At 35.4% G+C, this 21,062-nt stretch overlaps 1 protein-coding gene across 4 annotated transcripts in view; it reads right to left on the reverse strand.

The window, feature by feature from the left end:
* LOC128867410 (afadin) overlaps positions 1–21,062 on the reverse strand; it is a 115,881-nt gene that overhangs the window by 33,974 nt on the left and 60,845 nt on the right. The window lies entirely within an intron of this gene.

A 21,062-nucleotide genomic window follows, 5' to 3' on the forward strand; every position in this document is an offset into this window, starting at 1 on the left:
AGTCATTAGAATCGACTGATTGCTGGTGAAGGTGAAATTAAATACTATTGAATTTTGCTTTCAATTAGACAGAATAAGCATCCCGCATTTTGCTTACAAAAATAATAGAACAAAATTAGCTAAAACAAAATTTGTTTTGACAACCGCGATAAATCACACTTGAGAGAAAATTTGCGCAATTAACTTTACTTACATCATGGGAATGTTGTTAACGAGTGAGAGAGTTAGTCATAAATACTAATAGAAATTTTTTACACTACAGTATTAGCTGAGTTTACTTATGCAAGGCGTTTGGCTAGCAATTCGGAAGTGACGTACTGTTTTCTTTTCTTTTTTGTACGTAAAAAAATTATTTATTTTTTTCGTAATACGCACATCCATACGCATTTCTGCCGTGAAAAAGCGTGGTAAAGCTATTGCCACTTTCTGTAGTACCTTCTGCTCAAATATGAACGAGACGTTATCAATAAAACGGTCCGCGGACGACATATGGCAAAAATAAATTTTTTGTTTTTTGGTAGGACTGTTATAAGCTTACATGGCAAATTTCAGCGTGACATGTCACATAGCTTGTTTTCTGTGCTACCGTAAACAAGTCAAGCTCGAGTGTGTTCTTCGAATTCTCTTTTATGACTTCAATTGTCTCAAAATGTTTTCCACGGAGCGGCAACTTGAGCTTGGGAAACAGGAAAAAGTCACATGGAGCCATATCAGGCGAATACGGTGCTTGCGGAACGATATTAACATTATTTTTGTTCAAATAATCGCGAACAAGACGTGATGTGTGAGCTGGTGCATTATCGTGATGCAAGTACCATGACTTGTTGTCCCACAATTTCTTCCTTTTAAGACGAATGTTCTCGCGTAAACGCTTTAAAACGTCTAAATAATATTCAGCGTTAACCGATTTTGCGATTTGTGCGATTTTCAAGCACAATTTCCTTTACTTTTCCGATGTTTTTGTCGTTTACTGATGTTGCTGGACGACGTTCATGAGGCAAGTTTTCAACCGATGTACGGCCCTCTTTGAACCATTTGTACCACTGGAAAACACGTGCACGCGATAGAGCAGAGTCCCCATAGGTTGTCTGCAACATTTTTAAGGCGACTGAAGCCGAAATTTTGTTGGAATAACAAAATTTCAAACAAATTCTTTGTTCAACTTGAATTTCCATCGTTAAATTCGAAGAACACACTCGAGCTTGACTTGTTTACAGTAGCACAGAAAACAAACTATGTGACATATCACGCTGAAATTTGCCATGTAAGCTTATAACAGTCCTACCAAAAAACAAAAAATTTATTTTTGCCATATGTCATCCGCGGACCGTTTTATTGATAACGTCTCGTTCATATTTGAGCAGAAGGTATATATACAATATCCTTTAACTCTGGGTAGAGCGTAGGTCCACCCTTCTGCAGAAGTTCCAAATAAGAGTGATTGTAAATGCAAATAAGTTTGTATGCCCGGCTTATTACTACTACTCTTAACGAAAGGGGTTTTCAATAACAGGTGTTACAGGTAAATGGATTGCGCTATCGAGAGATGATTAACGATTTTTTATGGCCGGAATTGGATGGTATTGATCTGGACAACGTTTATTTTAAACAAGACAGCGCTACGTGCCACACAAGCAACGAAACCATTGATCTTTTACGGGAAAAGTTTCCGGAGTCCGAAGTCTCTCGAAGAGGTGATCACAATTGGCCACAGAGATCTTGTGATTTAAAACCGTGTGACTTTTTTCTTTAGGACCACGTGAAAGAGAAGATCTACGCCAACAGGCAGGGTCGATTCAGGATCTCAGAGATGGAATTCATGAGGCTATCGAGGACATAGGGCAGCCACTTTGCAATTCGGTTATGGAAAATTTCATGAAAAGGATATTGTCCTGTAAGAGTGGTCGTGGTGGTCATTTGCCTGCTGTTATTTTCCACTATTGACGGCATACCTTCCACTTTATAATGAAATAAACATCCGATCATTTATATTAAAAAATTGCATTTTTCTTTGAATATCAAAATAACACCTCTTATTAAAAACTCTATACTCTCTACTATACCGTCCTAACTATGTTTACAACTTAATTGATCCTGTGTTACCCTATTTTGCAATCTCTTTGCTAATTTTATAATAGCCGTTTTCGATTCACCACTTCTCTGCCCGCTATGCGAAAAAGCAACAGCCGTTGAACGATGTTCAAGCGTCTTTGTTTTTAGCCGCTTAGCTCAAAAGCGACATACCCCGGCCAGTGCTTCCAAGTGTAGAGGAATATTTTTTTGTATTATATTTGGCACATTTCCAGGAGGGATTCTTTGAAAAGCAATGGAATTACATAACAGTTTGAGCGACATGTGTTGAGGAGTAGAACGCTTGCCTTTTGAGCCCATTCTACGACGGATGATTTCGAAAAGCAACGGAATTATCAAATTATATGCAGTGATGGATTCAAGGGAATTTTTTGTTCTAGTCAAACCATTTTGCATACTTTCAGACGGGATGTTTTGAAAAGCAATAACATTGCTAAATCTACGCAATGATGTATTCAAGCGAGTTTTTTTGTTTTATTCACTACTCGTTGTGTGGTTGGTGAATCGAAAGCAGCTAATAATTCATTATTCGCCTCCTATGTGCATTCTGGATATCAACAATAACGATGACTATTGAAGCGTCTCAGGTTTAACTCTATAAAACATCTACATATTTATTAAGAATTATTAAGATTTCATGCAGTTTTTCTCTGAATCCAGACAAATTTTAAACAAACCATGAATATATGAGAAAATCTCTATGTTAACGGTGAATATTTAGGTGAAATGCATAATTTACAAGAATTTATTCGATAGTAGTGCTAACACATGGGCTGAAAAGTTCCAAGCCTAACAAAGAAAACAAATTTTGGTTTTGTTCAAATTAGATTTTTTCATCAACGTAATTTCCATCAAGAACAATGCAATTATTCCAACGCCGCTCTAACATTTCCATACCACTTTCGCCATTGCTTTGATTGACTTGTGACTGACTTGATTTGGCCAACAGTGCTTTCTCATAGTCAAATGCTTATGCAAAATAAAGCCAACGAGTTCTTTTGATATCTTTGCGCTGTTAGCTAACTCACGCAACTTCACTTTTCGATCATTCAAAACGATTATGTGGATTTTTTGGATGTTTTCTGGTGTTACCGCCTCCACCTCATTTGGATGTTCATTGCGTTGTTCATCATCGGTGTCTCTACGACCACGTTTGAAGTCGTCAGAAAACCATCGTTTTATAGTTGTTTGTGGTGGAGCGGAGTCCCCATAACACTTTTCAAGCTTTTGCTTCGCTTCAATGGTATTTTTCCCCATCAAGAAGCAGTGTAAAATTAAAACACGATCCATTTTTTTGAAAATAACAAAAGTAGCGTCACTCTTAGCACAATAATTCACGAACTAATGAATAGAATATTATGGAATTTTAACAGCTTTTTAAGATGTGAATGCAATAAAACTAGTGCCCTCCATGTGTTAGGCCCAGGACTTTTCAGCCAAGTCAGTATCAGAAATTATCAACATCAATGATTATACAGGATCTTTCGGGTTCGAGTTTCTTATTTAAATTAGTGGGACTTCATTATCAAATTATTGGCATATTTGGTATAAAAAGCATGCAGATCTCTCTTTCAGATGTCGTTTATTTTTGTCGATTATTTTGGAGAAATTTTCGATGACACTTACTTAGGCATAATTGTGGTTCTGTCTAGCTAATTTTGCGTCGATTCTTATTTTTTAAAGCTTCAATTATCTCTGGTTTATTCACATACAGTCTAACTTTGGAAAGGCCTCACACAAAGCAGAGCAAAGAGCATAGACTGGCAAATTGCTGCCGTTTGTTATCGCTTGCTTCTCGGCAGGTAATGGCAAACCGCCGACCTCATTTCTGCCGTGAAAAAAGCTCCTCGTAAAATATCATCGGCCCTTCAGCATCGGCATAGGTCCCCCCATTAGGGGAACAACATCACGATGCACGCCACAAATCGCACTAGGAGCTCGGCCAAACACCCAATAAAGAGTGTAAACGCCAATTATTGAAATATGAAATTCTCATTGCAACAGTTGGAAAATTTATATTATATTTTAAGCACTACTTTCATTCAAAGAACTGACAACTGTGGAAGTTAAATGTGCAAGAGATCAAATATGCGTCTCTAGATAGGGGAGATTTTTCAGAAATCTCTTTAATTATTAACTTTAAAGTCGCAAAAAAGACTTTTTTTAAATGTATCAATGAGTAATAATAATTTTTTTTATCTCACCACACAGTGTCTATTATTTTAATGCATATGAGAATTCAATCGATAGAACATTGCAGTGCGCCTTTGGAATGTCAACAGGACGAAAGTTGTGTGGGCGAAAGTTTGCACATCAACACTCCCTACTGCAGGATGTGCCTTTCAACGGCAACAGTTTTGTAGACTGCCAACATTCAAAAGCAAGTAAACACAAACACACTTCAAGCACAGGAAATAGGAAAACTATTCATACTCCTGGGAAATACGAATACTATTCAAAGCAAAACAACTCAACCCACGCGCTGCCTAAGTGCCTTGGTCGCCGGTCGCCGCTGCTCATTATCACATTAAATATTGCCTTTTGCACTTAATGAGTGCTACGTCTGTAATTTTGCATGCAAATGTTGCACAAGCGGTGCTAACTTCTTCTTGCCTTTGTGCCCGTCCAGCAACACCTGGCAATGCAGTTTTCCACATTATGAATTCAAAAGTTTTGCCAGCCAGTCTTTTAACAATAATGGAAGCTCGTTTGCATGCTAGTTCCAACACAGCGTAGTAATTCAATTAGAAAATAAAAGTTTGTGGAAAACGTTTGTTGAAGTTGAATAGCAGTAAATTAAATTAAGGGTGTAAATGCTGCTTGTTCAACAGTGCATAGGCGGATTTTTCGTTTTCTATTCAAGCGACAATTAAAAATTCTAAACGCTTCATAAATTTTACTGTCGATTAGATCTACAGTGAATTATAGTCGAAGTGAGCTACACCATCTAATTATCAGAATTAAAAAAAAAAAAAAAAAAAAAAATTGAAGAGCAACCCATAGATGCTGATGTTTATGTGCCTTGAATATTAAGCTTCAATTATTAATTACGTATATAAAATAGTTCCTTTGTTCGTAAAAAATAAATAAAATAAATAAAGGGTGGTTAAATTTCCAGGCCGGTGTTGACTTTGAATAAAATAGAATTTTTTTGGAAATTATTGTAATTTCTCTTTATTATGATAATATTGGTATGGCTCAATTACGTATGGAACAAAATATCGGCCAAATGGTCGCCGCGGCCCCGGCGGCACACCTCCATCCGATGGTCCAAATTTTCGATGACGCTGAGGCATAATTGAGGTTATATGCCGTTAATGTGCCGAATTATCTCATCCTTTAGCTCTTGAATTGTTGCTGGCTTATCGACGTACACCTTTTCTTTCAAATAACTCCAAAGAAAGAAGTCCAACGGTGTCGTTGACGTTTAGCTGTGGCCCTTGAAATTTAACCACGCTTTATAACTCACTGGTTCTCAGTATGCATTTCAATACATTTCGAAAAGTTTGGGAATCTCACTCTAAAACTTTCATGGATTAATGACTTTATTAATGACAAAAAAAAAAAAAAAAAAAAAAAAACCAATCTGATGGCGTTTTTCAATGACAAACAAAAATTTCCCCCAAAAACCTAAATAAAATTTTCAAAAAACAAAAAAAAAAACAAAAGAAAAATAAAAGAAAAATAAAAAAAAAACCAGACAACTTTTTGATAACTACTAAAACCAAACTACAACAAAACAAAATAAAACTTGCAAGAAAAAAAAATATAATAAAAATTCAAAAACAAAAATAATAATTAAATACAATACTTCAATACAAAACTTTTTCAAAACAAAAACACATAAAATTAAATAACATATTTGTCAAAAAATAAATGAAAATAATTAAATAACACATTTGTCCTTAAAACAAAAACATTTCAAAAAAATAAAAAAATTTCCAAAAAAAAAATTATTCTACAACGTATATTTCATAGTATATTATAAAATTAAAAGAATTATAAAAAGAAGAATAAAGAACAAGAAGAATATTTCACTTTTAAAACCCTTTACTATCAAATCTATAATATAAAAATATGTCGGGTTTTCCTTCCTGACGCTATAACTCTAGAACGCACGAACCGATTTCCAAGGTTTTGCATTCGTTGGAAAGGTCTTTGGCTCCGTGAGGTTTATAGCATGTACTCTGCTCAGTTAATTTCATGTGACATTTATTATGCGACCGTTCTTTCAAATATTATAGATATCCCACAGTTGAATACATTTGGAAAATGGACAAAGAGTTTACTTCACTGAGGCTAATGCGGCACAACGAGCTGAGAGACCACCATCGACAACATTGACTAGCTTCTTTGCAATGTGTGAAGCAGATCCATTCGCACCGACGCTGATGTACGTTGAAATGCCCAAGTATTACATTTGGAATCAATCAACAAAGAAATTCCAACGCCGCAAACAAGGAACCCCAGTTCCAGATTGGTCACGGGTGTTTTCCACTGATGCGCTAGGTCGCATGTATACTGTTCATCCTAGAAATGATAAATGTTTTTACTTGCGACTGCTGTTGGTAAATGTACGTGGACCAAAATCATTTACGCATTTGAAAACTGTGAATGGCTACCAATGCCAAACATATCGAGAAGCATGTCAACTATTGGGTTTGCTGGAGAACGATTCTCTTTGGGAATTAACACTTGCGGATTCAGTTGTTTCATCAACTGCGTACCAAATACGAACGCTGTTCGCAATTATCATCATCACATGTTTCCCTTCACAGCCAATTCAGTTATGGAACAAATACAAAGATGACATATGTGAAGATATCTTGCATCGCTTGCGCATTCGAACGACCAATCCCGACATGCAAATAACCGATGAAATCTACAATGAAGGATTGATTCTGATTGAGGATCAATGCTTGACTATTGCAAACAAGCTACTGATTAAAGTAGGAATGATTGCGCCAAATCGATCGATGCACGATGCATTCAACCAAGAATTAAATCGAGAGCTACAATACAATGTTGATACATTGCAGGAATTCGTTCGAAATAATGTGCCATTGCTGAATGAACAGCAAAAACAAGTATACGAAACATGAATGCAAGCGGTGTACAATAATACTGGTGGTCTATTCTTCCTGGACGCACCTGGAGGAACAGGGAAAACATTTGCCATTTCATTGATTTTGGCCACTATTCCATCAAAATGTGACATAGCTTTGGCGTTAGCATCATCTGGAATTGCGGCGACTCTAGTATTAAATAAAATCATGAAACTCAACATTGAATTAAACATTAAAAAAATGTAAATAACACTTTTGTCCCAAAAACAGTTTTTACTAAAAATAAAAAAACTGTATTCTTTATAACGATTGAAAGTATATCTTGCGAAGGGTTCAAATCCACAATTTTCGTAGCGCATTTTAAGGGGGTAGTATGGTTAATTCGGTGTAAAACAAGCATATTTTTCGAAATTTTTTTTGTCGACACAGTTGATTTATTCAAAATTTTAAAATTACTTCATTATAAAGTCATATTTAAAGAATATTGTGTGAAATTTTCATTGATTTTTATGAAGAAATGAGTTGGTGGCAGCGAATCTTCGCGCACGTCTCATAAAAAAGTTTTATTGCGGTGTCCCTCAGAACTCATTACTGGATCAACTAAAATCAAAAAACCAAATTGATTTCATCAGCTAATAAAGTTTCGCAGGTAACAACGTCGAATTTTTTTTTTTTTTTTTTTTTTTTTTTTTTTTAATTTTTTAAAGCGCTTTGAAGTCAAAACACCGATTTTTCATAAAAAAAACTTGACAACTTTGTTGTTTTAAAATATGACAAAATTAAAAAAAAAAAAAACTCGACGTCATTACCTCGTGAATAAAGTAAAGAAACAAAAAAACCAAATTTGAAAAGAATCGGTGCAGTAGATATGAATCTACAGTGGACACCGACCGTAAAAAAGGCAAGTGTGAGAAAAACGCGTTTAAAGATTTTCGGCAGCGTGAAATCCGGTTGGAGAGGTAGATACTTAATCCTTTGTGTCTTTGTCAATTTTACTCTAATGCACTTCAAACTTTCACACAATAATCTTAAGATGTTATAGAATAATTTAAAAAAAAAAAAAAAAAAAAAAAAAAAAAAAAAATGAAAAAAAAAATACCATACTACCCCCTTAATTATTTTTTTCTATTTGTTTTGATTTTTAATTGGTTTGCAAACATTGACACAACTCTGCTGAGCGCAACTTAGCTTACGCCGGCTCAGTTAGCATTGAGTAGCGCCTGTGAGACTGTGCCATTTCATGGAATATGTTTAGAGGAACGGTTAATGAAACGAGGATACTCACAAAACCTGCAGTGAAGCGGACTGCAAGGGGCTAGCGATTGCACCTTCGAACATTCATTTTGTACCAGTTTGGGTGCGTTCTGGCTAAAACCCCACGGCCACATTTTTTGCTAGACATCGAAGACAATTGTGACTTAACTCACCATGAATAGCATAGCAGTTATCACATTGTGTAAGCCACTCACGCAACTGGTAGACTAGAAAATAGCTTCCAATTTTTGCTCTACAGCTTACCAATTTTGTTGTACTACGTTTTAAGTGCATATATGTATATATATGTATGTATGTAAGGACATATGCACATGTGTGTGTAGCATAGAAAGCCATGACGCTATTGTCGCACCGGCAGCAGTGAAGTGCTCTTCCGTTGAGCATTCGTTGCTGATATTGATTTTCATGAGGCTACAACAATGGGTACAATTTCGCGCTAGAATTTTCGGTATTCGTACTAAAGTATATCGCACTGCTTGCGGCGTTGAACGTGCGGACGTGCTACTATCTTTCTAGTATATGCACACAGGTAGGATATCATTTAACGTGTAATTGTGTAATTGTCTTGTCGCTAGCTCTGAAACACACTCATCATTTGTAGTGCACTTGTAAAAGTACAATTTATGTCGCTGCTATTTAAATTCTGTGTTGTGAATCGAAAACAAATGTCCAGTTTGTAAAAATCAAAAATTATGGGCAATCAATTTACTTACACGGGTTGAGGTACACAATTAGCTATCAGCGTCACGACCATTAAAGCAACCGCTTTATATATGAACAACCGCGCCTGGGGCTCAACAAAGGAGCCAGCCCTGCCAACGGTGTGTCCACGCCACAGGACACAGCACAACGTTGACCGTTTCGTTTCGCAGTGAAATTATTACTGAACAAACTCAGCGAATTACTATTTATAAACGAGGAAGAAACCGGTATTATGTAGTTTTACGTTGGATTTTTGTTGTTGTCAACCATCAATATACTTTTGGTTTCGGTCGCCGTTTCATTGTTGAATTTGAGGATATATTCACATACGAGGGAGGTTCAATAAGTACCCGTGTTAGAAGTGAAGACACAATTTTTTCATTTATTTTTTTTTGCTTTCAACATAGTCCCCTTTTAGAAAGATAAACGTTTCCCAACGCTCCGGTCATTTTTTTTATATATTATATATATATATATAATGGGCGCGTACACCCGTTTTGGGTGTTTGGCCGAGCTCCTCCTCCTAATTGTGGTGTGCGTCTTGATGTTGTTCCACAAATGGTCCTGTAGGTCCCAGTTTCAAGCCGACTCCGAACGGCATATATTTTTATGAGGAGCTTTTTCATGGCAGAAATACACTCGGAGGTTTGCCATTGCCTGCCGAGGGGCGACCGCTATTTGAAAAATATTTTCTTAATTTGGTGTTTCACCGAGATTCGAACTAACGTTCTCTCTGTGAATTCCGAATGGTAAACACGCGCCAACCCATTCGGCACGGCAGCCGCCGGTCATTTTTTTAACCCTTCCAAAAAATAGGATTTGTCGAATACTCCAAAATACACCTCTGTCTTGGCGATGACTTTTTCGTTTGAACTAAATTTTTTCACGCGAGCCAGTTCATGTTAGGGAACAAGAAAAAGTCGTCGCCATGACCTTTCCGGTCGATGATCCCACAGACCTTGCCTTCTTCAGAGCAGATTCACCGGGAGAAATCCATTGTTTTGATTGTTGCTTAGTTTCTGGTGTGTAATGACGAGCCCAGGTTTCATCAACGGTAACAACTCGACGCAAAAATTCCTTAGGATCTCACTTAAATTGCTCCAAATACTGCTTCGAAGTTAACATCCACATCCGCCGCTCCGGTCGACACAGTAATGACCTCTGTTACTTCGCGCACTTTCGTTCGTCGATCAACGAAAATCAACTTGTGGACTTTTTGAATGATTTCCTCGGTAACCACGTCTGCTGGGCGTCCTAATCGTTCCTCATCAAAAACGGATGTTCGCTCACGTTTAAATTCGTGAAAGCAATATCTAACTGTGGTCATGGAAGGCGAACTGTCTATAGGCATCCAACTTTGCTTTTATCTCCTCGCGAATTACCGAACGATACTGCTCTTTTTCCGTCTTAGCGAAAATCGTGAAACATGTCTTACTCGAATAGCTGCCAAATCCAAGCTAGCCTATCAATTAGTCTGAAATTTGTTTTGCCATCGTTTGATAGATGGCAGGACACGATGCTAGAACCAACTTCTCTCAGGAATGCTCTCTATGTATCGTCACACGGGCACTTATTGAACCACCCTCGTATATACGTATATACATTGTGGTTCCAACTACAGGTCGGGGGAAAAATTTAATTCAATTTCGCTCAAAAAGCAGGGGCATTCATGTAGGAAACAGAACGTATCACAATTGTTATCAAGCAACCGCAGTGTACACGTTGCTCTTTACAATGCTCGGCCGAGCTGCACTTGGTACAATGATCACCTGCACTCCTTCCTATCAGCGCCACTAGTTCACCATTTCACTTTTACTTTTCAATTTCTGACTTTCGGGTTTTATGTTCTACCCTCAATGTCGTGCGAGGCATTCCTGCATTCTTATTTCACCACCCACCACCGCGAGCCCTTCTCACAGGCGAGTTCGTTTTGAATGAAGCGACCATTTGATTTGCTATTACCAAAACAAAGGGAAAGCGAAAATACACATAAATTAGAATGAAGTGAAAATGTGAGGCAAGAGAAGAATTGTCAACATCCTGCATGAAGGACGAAGTGAATTTATGATGATTTATATTAGCTGTGACTAGTAAGTTTAACCTCATTTAGAGTGGTTTTGGCTGGAGGATTTTCTATTGTATTTACAAAGGATTGATAATAAAGAGTGAGTAATCGGCTTGTTTTTTTTTTTTTAATCGCTTGTTATTTCGACACTAATGGCTATTACGGGCATTTTGATCTTGGACTCCACATTGTCTGCTAATGGGAAAGCCAAGTCATTAGCATCATGCAACATAGGGGCTATATAAAGAGTGATCAGATTGGAGATATTTTTTCAGTAGGGCTTGTTTGACAGATCACGTCAGGTCAAACTAAATACATAATTTTGTTCAGTATTCATTGACATTTCACCATGGAAGGGCTTACGCCTCAACAACGTTTACAAATCGTGTAATTCTACTGCGAAAATCGGCGCTCTGTGAAAAGTGTTCATCGCGCGCTCAGGCTAACTTATGATGATGGGTCCATTTTTGGCTTAATGGGTACGTCAATAAGCAAAACTGCCATATTTGGGCTGAAGAGCAACCCGAAATCATTCAAAAAAAAGCCATTACATCCGTGAAAAGCAAAGTTTGGTGCGGCCTATGGACTTGAGGAATATTTTTTCAAAGACGAGGCTGGCGACAATGCAACAGTGAATAAATCGCAAACGCTATCGCGCCATGACGAAAGAAGATGATGCCGGAAATTGAAGTTCGTGATCTCTACAACATTTGGTTCCAACAAGACGACGCCACTTGCCATACACCCCGTGAAACAATGGATTTACTGCGTCGTCGTTGCGGTGAGCAATGTATCTCTCGTCTGGGACCAGTGGATTACTCACCAAGACCATAAGATATCACACTTTGGACTTTTATTTGTGAGGGTATGTAAAGTCTAAATGCTTTGGGATGAACCAGCTTCGTTTGAGGCATTGAAAGCCAACATTACTAAAGTTATTCACGAGATACCGACCGAAGTCCTCTAGCAAGTCATTCAAAATTGGTGTTTACGGATGGTCGAGTTACGGCGAAGTTGCGGCCAACATTTGCAAGAGATTATCTTTAAAAGTAAATGTCATGCATGGTTCTACATAAAAACAATAAAGTTTGCCCAATCAATTTAAATTTTAGTTATTTTATTTCAATTTAATATCCGATACCTCTAAATTGATCACCCTTTATATATATAATGGGCGCTTACACTATTTTGCTGGTGTTTGGCTGAGCTCCTCCTCTTATTTGCGGCACGCATCTTGATGTTGTTCCACAAATGGAGGGACATACAGTTTTAAGCCGACTCCGAACGGCTGACGACGATTTTTTTCATGGCAACAATACCTTTGGGGTTAAGGTACCATAATTTCCGACATTTTGTGCGATGCATTTAACGATATGAACTTGATTACAAGATAGCAACACCAAAAAATCAGAAAGCAGTCGACCGTTCGCTCCCACGGCAGTGCGTTCCACGCTGCCGGAACGACCCGGCCAAGAACTGTCACTCCAGCAGTAATTGTATGGGGAATGTTTATGTTGCCACAATGTTTGCCGTTCGGGCACTCTGCTAGCCAATAATACTTTAAGTCGAATGTTATATAGCTTCGAAATTGCGATTAGACGCCGCTATAAGTTTTTAGAAGTTGTCGAACAAACGAAGGTATCCGGTATTCTAGCAACGACCTATATTTTTAAGGCGAATACACACCAAGGTATTTGTGAGATGCAGCCAGATACCTTTAACAAGGTCTTCCTCGCGCTAACTGACGCCGTTTGACACACCAAGGCAAGCCGATTACAAAGATGCCCTCCTTTTCTTCTGCTATCACTATCAGCTACCGCATCAAATACTTTAGGGCCGACACGACTTAGCCAGCGGAGCCGTTAGATCCTTATTCACTGCACTATGGTATGCCTGTCGTAGAACTCATACAATTTGTCCATCAACTGCGATATATGCGCAAAGGTCCACAAATCTTCCGCAAATGTTTATATATCGGCTATTGTCTACGCAAATGTCGGTGATATCAGCATTGACCGGCAATCGGCAACATTTTTCAGCAAAAAGTCACCTTGTCTAAAATAACTTTTGCTATCAAACGGTTCGGAGATGCCCTTCTCGTTCCTGATGAAGCTGCCATCAGCAGCTTGACGTCGTTTTACGCAGCTGTATTTTTCAATACTTTCCGTATTGTGAATATCTTTTGAATGGCTGATTTGCCAGGTCTGAAACCACATTGACAGTCTTGCTTTTATCCAACCATATTGTGAATGGAACTGATGAATGCACCTCACCGGCCCCTGGCAGACTTTCTTAAGTAGTTCAGCCATCTGTCCGTTGCCTGCCACGATTTTGTTGTTCTTTAGCCGATCTATTGCTTTTACAAACTTTGTTATGGTTGGATAATGGGACAATTGGGGAATCAGGGTCCTCACAATTCCTGCGACTTCCCAGTTGAGGAATTGTTCCCTCCAAAACTCAACTATGCTTTGGACGTCAGTAACCAGGACACCGTGTTTGTTCTCATAGGAAATCGCTCCGGTATTGAAACCTTAGTTAGTTAGTTGCCGCACTTCCTGATAGAGGTTTCAGGCGGTTTTCCTCTCTACCAGCATCAAGCAAGCAAGCTCTTCAAACTCATTAGTTTTAAGTGAAACAGATTGCCATATGGGTGCACTTAGGATTTTACGACATTTTTGACTTAAAAATTAATAGAGTTTAAGTTAAAACGGATGGTTTTCTCTAAAATTTTGACTATTTTTTATCGTGCGCCATTTGTACAACAGCTAATAATAAATGGACTGGAATTGTGAGAATCAACCATAGTTACAACAACTGGATCAAGCAGTTTTCAGACAGACATTAAACAGCATTTAATGGGAGTCTCGTACCATCTGTCCGACCACCGAAAGCCGTCATCGGAGTTAAACCCACCCAGCGCATATGAAGAGCGCAACTGGCTCGTGAGCCACCCTAACTTTGGCTCAATTATTGTTCACAACAACAAGAAAAATTATGTCGCCGGCTATGCTCCAGAGGTATTAATTATTTAAATAATTTTGTTTTTACTGACTTTTGCTTATAAAAAACAACAATAAAAACGTACATACGAGTACACAGTTACTGCGTGAAACATACAACTATAATAAGAGCCTTCGTACAAATAACATTTAAAGCTACACTTTTGATTTCGGTAGCTTTCCCCGTTCGCTTTTCGCTATGACTGGCTAAGGCGTTCAGATATGGTTTTTGGGCGGCTACAAAGGTTGTATATAGTACACAAGCGGCACGCGCTACAATCAAATCTAATGATATTATATTAGGGTCTCCGGACATCATATGTGACCTTGCTTACCTACTTTCCAAGGATAAGATTATAGCCAAAGATTAGTAAAGCACAATGTGACGGCTAGCCTTCGAATGCAAATAGTAATTAATTTATATTTAGAATGTCATTAAATCATGTGTATACATACATATGTATATAGGTATATACGAGCATACAGGGTCTTTCAGGTGCGAGCTTATTTTTAAATCCAAATTAAACAGATTTTATGTACCTTGAATGTAATAGGCTCTAGGCAGGCGGCAATAGCAAACCTCCGAGTGTATTTTTACCATGAAAAAGCTCCTCATAAAACACCGCCTGCCACAAATAGGAGAAGGAGCTCGGCCAAACATCTAACTGAAGTGTACGCACCAACTATTTATTTTCTATTTATGTATTTATGTACCTTGAATAGAAATTCATTATGTTGATTGGCACACCTCGTGTCTTTCGGGAATTTAGTAATAATTCGGCAACAGTGACAACACTGCATTGCGGATATGTCGCTAAAGAGGGAACCGTCCTTTACTTTGTGCTCTATGAATGTTTTTCGAAATCAACTTTCTTAGTCGCACCGAGCTAAAATCGAGCTGCGAGAATTAGGGCGTCTTCGTTCAGAACGACGGCAGAGATTGGTTGAATGGAGTAGTCACTGAAAATACGATTTGGTCAGCAGTGGGTGGAAAAGGGCGGAGATTGACTTATTTATGATCTAAAATGTCCAAGCTGCATCAAGTTGCAGCATCATTCATCGTGAATTTGTTACTGTCGGATATATAGCACTTCTCAGTTCTACTTATATATCGACGCTCTGGAGCGGTTGCGATCACACGTTTTCCGTGTGCAATTCAAACTAGCCGAGAACGGCTGGATCTTGGAGCACGACAACGCGCGATTCAACTCATTCCTCGTTTATTTGTGTCGAATGACGCCTTGTGAATTTTTTATTAAAAAAACAATGTGTAAAAAATAGTGTATAAAAATAAAAAAAATCGCAATTTTAAATAAAAAAGAGTAACTTTTTATTACAAACAAAATGCAATTTTTTATTAAGAAAAAGGAATTTTTTATAAAAAAACGTATTTTTTTATTAAAAAAGTAATAATAATTTTGTATTAAAAATAATTATCAAAACAAAGAAACAATTTTTTATTAAAAAAAAATTTTATTAAAAAAAAGAAAATTTTTATTTAAAAAAATTATAATCTTGTATTAAAAAAAAAAAATAATTAAAAAGAGCAATTTTTTTTTTTAAACCAAACGCAATTTTTAATTAAAAAAATGAATTTTTTATTAAATAAAAAAGGATATTTTTATTAAAAAAAAAAAAATTAATTTCGTTAAAAAAATTGTATTAAAAGAAAAAAATTTTTTTTAACTATTAAGTAATTTTTTATCAAAAAATATAATTTTTATTAAAAAAATTTAACTTTTTAATTAAAAAAATTATGTAATTTTGTTTAAAAAAAAATTGATTAAAAAACAGTAATTCTATTATTAAAAAAAAAAAGGATTTTTTTATTAAAAAAAAAAAATAATAATTTTGTATTAAAAATAATTATCAAAAAAAAAACAATTTTTTATTAAAACAAAATTATAATTTTGTATTAAAAAAAAATGTATTAAAAAAAAGCAATTTTTATAATTTTGTATTAAAAAAATGTTTTTTATTATTCAAAATTTAAAAAGGATATTTTTATTAAAAAAATAAAAATTAATTTCGTTTAAAAAATGTTTTTTTTTTAACTATTAAGTAACTTTTTATCAAAAAATATAATTTTTATTAAAAAAATTTAACTTTTTATTTAAAAAAATTATGTAATTTTGTTTAAAAAAAATTGATTAAAAAACAGTAATTGTTTATTTTAAAATTTAACTTATTTGTAGCGAGGTACGCAAAAACCGGAGGGAGCTTCAGTGAAAAGTGTGCTCGAAACACGGTCAAGCAAGAGGGCGCAAAAGAATCGGGTAGAGTGATTTTCTTGCGATGACCTTGAACAGGCTGGCTTTAAAAGATGAAATGATAGGATCGAACCTTTAGTTGAAAAAACTCAACTATGCTTTGGACGTCAGTAACCAGGACACCGTGTTTCTTCTCATAGGAAATCGCTCCGGTATTGAAACCTTAGTTAGTTAGTTGCCGCACTTCCTGATAGAGGTTTCAGGCGGTTTTCCTCTCTACCAGCATCAAGCAAGCAAGCTCTTCAAACTCATTAGTTTTAAGTGAAACAGATTGCCATATGGGTGCACTTAGGATTTTACGACATTTTTGACTTAAAAATTAATAGAGTTTAAGTTAAAACGGATGGTTTTCTCTAAAATTTTGACTATTTTTTATCGTGCGCCATTTGTACAACAGCTAATAATAAATGGACTGGAATTGTGAGAATCAACCATAGTTACAACAACTGGATCAAGCAGTTTTCAGACAGACATTAAACAGCATTTAATGGGAGTCTCGTACCATCTGTCCGACCACCGAAAGCCGTCATCGGAGTTAAACCCACCCAGCGCATATGAAGAGCGCAACTGGCTCGTGAGCCACCCTAACTTTGGCTCAATTATTGTTCACAACAACAAGAAAAATTATGTCGCCGGCTATGTTTTTACTGACTTTTGCTTATATAAAACAACAATAAAAACGTACATACGAGTACACAGTTACTGCGTGAAACATACAACTATAATAAGAGCCTTCGTACAAATAACATTTAAAGCTACACTTTTGATTTCGGTAGCTTTCCCCGTTCGCTTTTCGCTATGACTGGCTAAGGCGTTCAGATATGGTTTTTGGGCGGCTACAAAGGTTGTATATAGTACACAAGCGGCACGCGCTACAATCAAATCTAATGATATTATATTAGGGTCTCCGGACATCATATGTGACCTTGCTTACCTACTTTCCAAGGATAAGATTATAGCCAAAGATTAGTAAAGCACAATGTGACGGCTAGCCTTCGAATGCAAATAGTAATTAATTTATATTTAGAATGTCATTAAATCATGTGTATACATACATATATATGTATATACGAGCATACAGGGTCTTTCAGGTGCGAGCTTATTTTTAAATCCAAATTAAACAGATTTTATGTACCTTCAATGTAATAGGCTCACTGAAAATACGATTTGGTCAGCAGTGGGTGGAAAAGGGCGGAGATTGACTTATTTATGATCTAAAATGTCCAAGCTGCATCAAGTTGCAGCATCATTCATCGTGAATTTGTTACTGTCGGATATATAGCACTTCTCAGTTCTACTTATATATCGACGCTCTGGAGCGGTTGCGATCACACGTTTTCCGTGTGCAATTCAAACTAGCCGAGAACGGCTGGATCTTGGAGCACGACAACGCGCGATTCAACTCCTTCCTCGTTTATTTGTGTCGAATGACGCCTTGTGAATTTTTTATTAAAAAAACAATGTGTAAAAAATGGTGTATAAAAATAAAAAAAATCGCAATTTTAAATAAAAAAGAGTAACTTTTTATTACAAACAAAATGCAATTTTTTATTAAGAAAAAGGAATTTTTTATAAAAAAACGTATTTTTTTATTAAAAAAGTAATAATAATTTTGTATTAAAAATAATTATCAAAACAAAGAAACAATTTTTTATTAAAAAAAAATGTTATTAAAAAAAAGAAAATTTTTATTTAAAAAAATTATAATCTTGTATTAAAAAAAAAATAATTAAAAAGAGCAATTTTTTTTTTTAAACCAAACGCAATTTTTAATTAAAAAAAATGAATTTTTTATTAAAAAAAAAAAAGGATATTTTTATTAAAAAAAAAAATTAATTTCGTTAAAAAAAAATTGTATTAAAAGAAAAAATTTTTTTTAACTATTAAGTAATTTTTTATCAAAAAATATAATTTTTATTAAAAAAATTTAACTTTTTAATTAAAAAAATTATGTAATTTTGTTAAAAAAAAAATTGATTAAAAAACAGTAATTCTATTATTAAAAAAAAAGGATTTTTTTATTAAAAAAAAAAAATAATAAGTTTGTATTAAAAATAATTATCACAAAAAAAACAATTTTTTATTAAAACAAAATTATAATTTTGTATTAAAAAAAAATGTATTAAAAAAAAGCAATTTTTATAATTTTGTATTAAAAAAATGTTTTTTATTATTTAAAATTTAAAAAGGATATTTTTATTAAAAAAATAAAAATGAATTTCGTTTAAAAAATGTCTTTTTTTTTAACTATTAAGTAACTTTTTATCAAAAAATATAATTTTTATTAAAAAAATTTAACTTTTTATTTAAAAAAATTATGTAATTTTGTTTAAAAAAAAATTGATTAAAAAACAGTAATTCTTTATTTTAATGATGACCTTGAACAGGCTGGCTTTAAAAGATGAAATGATAGGATCGAACCTTTAGTTGAAAAGAGCATTTCTCCAGTACGGAGCTCATTCTCAAATACTGTTTGATAAATATTTTTTAGATATAAATGTAATAAATTTTTTATACTTTTTTAATTTATAAATTTAGTAGTCTGTTTAATTAATCCGTTTCTTTTTCTCATTTAGGCTAAACATTCGTTTGCCAGAAATTGAGATTTCTACTTTGAACTGCCCCGTTAGTAGTCTCGATTTAAACTAAACTTGGTATATCATGAATACCAGGTAGTATAGAATAAACAAATTTAATTGGCGCCTAGATCCTTTTTGCGTGTTTGGCAGAGCTCCGCTTCCTATTGGTGGCGTGCGTCTTGATGTTGTTCCACAAATGGAGGGAACTACAGTTTTTGGCCGACTCAGAACCGCAGATATTTTTATGAGGAGATTTTTCATCGCAGAAACATACTCGGAGGTTTGTCATTGCCTACCGAGGGACGGCCGCTTTCCAAAAAACTGTTTATATAATTTAGGTGTTTCGTGCATGGAGATTCTAACCTATACATTTCCGAATGGTAGTCATGTACCAACGTGATATGTATAGTTTGATATTAAGAGATCATCGAGGAAGTATGAAATAAAGATATGGCAGCAGAAAGATGTAAACATGTGGGCTATTCAATGTCGTAGCGTAATATTCTAAAAGAATATCAAATTTCAGTATACTATTTATTGAAGAAAGAAACTAAATTATGAAGTTGAAGAAGAAACTATACATATTTGTGACACATACAAGCTCTGAGTGAGAGAATACGTGTATGCCTTTTAAAACCAACCTTAAAGATCGGCAGAAATTCCAATTAGTGGCGGCTCTTTGTTACCGGAGGAACCAGCCGATTTTATATCCGACCAGGAACTGTTTCGGAAAAATATATGGGGATAAACCATAATACTGTCACAGTAATAAAAGTATCGTTCGAAGGTGTCTGAACGGTATACAGGATTCGAGAAAAGTTCACTAGCGTTGCCGTTGCGTTGTAAATGTATGCGGAATGTTGCTAGAATTGTCCTTCGCTGGATATAAATCCGGTCGTTCCGGCAACGTAAATGGAACTCATTCTCCTTCGTTGATTAAGTGGATTAGTTGGTAAGGCAAACAAATAAATTATCGCTTGCACGAAGTACAGTTTACAAGAAAACTTGGATAATGAAAAACGGAGGGGCGGCATTATTTTACTTAGTGTGCACAAATGCAAATACAAAGTAATGAAATATTTGGTGTAGAGGACAAATGTGTGATTTGTGACGTTAGTAAAGCGTCAATATATAATTACAATACAATCGTAAAACATATCATTAACTCACAGTAAGATTTCTTCAGATTTGCTTATTGTATATTTACTTGTACATAAATACAAATTTATATATGCATGTACAGTGGCGAGCATAACTGAGTGCATGATGATTTTTACATTTTGATATTTACATTATTTTTTTTAGTGAATTTTGTGATTGTTTTTATATATATGAAAGAACGAAGTTTATGGTCCGGTCCAGCTCCGGTTTAAGGAGTGACGACCTGTTGATCGGAGACTATGCATTCGAGAGTGTGCAAGAATTTACCTATTTGAGTATCAAAATATCAGCTAATAAGGATATGCCATTGACAATTGGTGACAGAGCTTTAGCAGCAAATAAGTCTTATTACTTTAATTTGAAACTGCTTAAGTCAAAACTATTATCTCGCGACCAAATGTTAAGGATATGCAAAACCATGATCCGTCCAAACTATGGACGCTAAAAACTACTGACATTGAACAGCTAATTATTTTCGAAAGAAAAATTTTACGAAACATGTATAGACGAATAAGACTGCCGAACGGCACTTATCGTGATACTGTGATAAGATTTATAAAATCTCAGAGGATAGCTTGGAGAAATCAACTCGAAAGGCAGTTGAATTGCGACCTGTTGGAGGCCTTGCAAAGCTGAACGTGTGGCGGTGAAAGGAAGTAGCCTTAGATAGAGGCGGGTGGCGAAAGGTTGTGAATGAAGCAATGGTTCACCAAGGACTGGGATGCTAAGAAAAAACGAAGAGATGCAATTTATAAAAATTGGAGTTGATTCTTTCTATTTTTTTTTTTTTTGCAAATGGGTTGGGCATTTATTTTCTTCTACAAGAAATCCATTTTTTATATGGAATAAAGAGC

Source organism: Anastrepha ludens, chromosome 2, assembly GCF_028408465.1.
Source record: "Anastrepha ludens isolate Willacy chromosome 2, idAnaLude1.1, whole genome shotgun sequence".
In the NCBI taxonomy this organism is placed as follows: domain Eukaryota; kingdom Metazoa; phylum Arthropoda; class Insecta; order Diptera; family Tephritidae; genus Anastrepha; species Anastrepha ludens.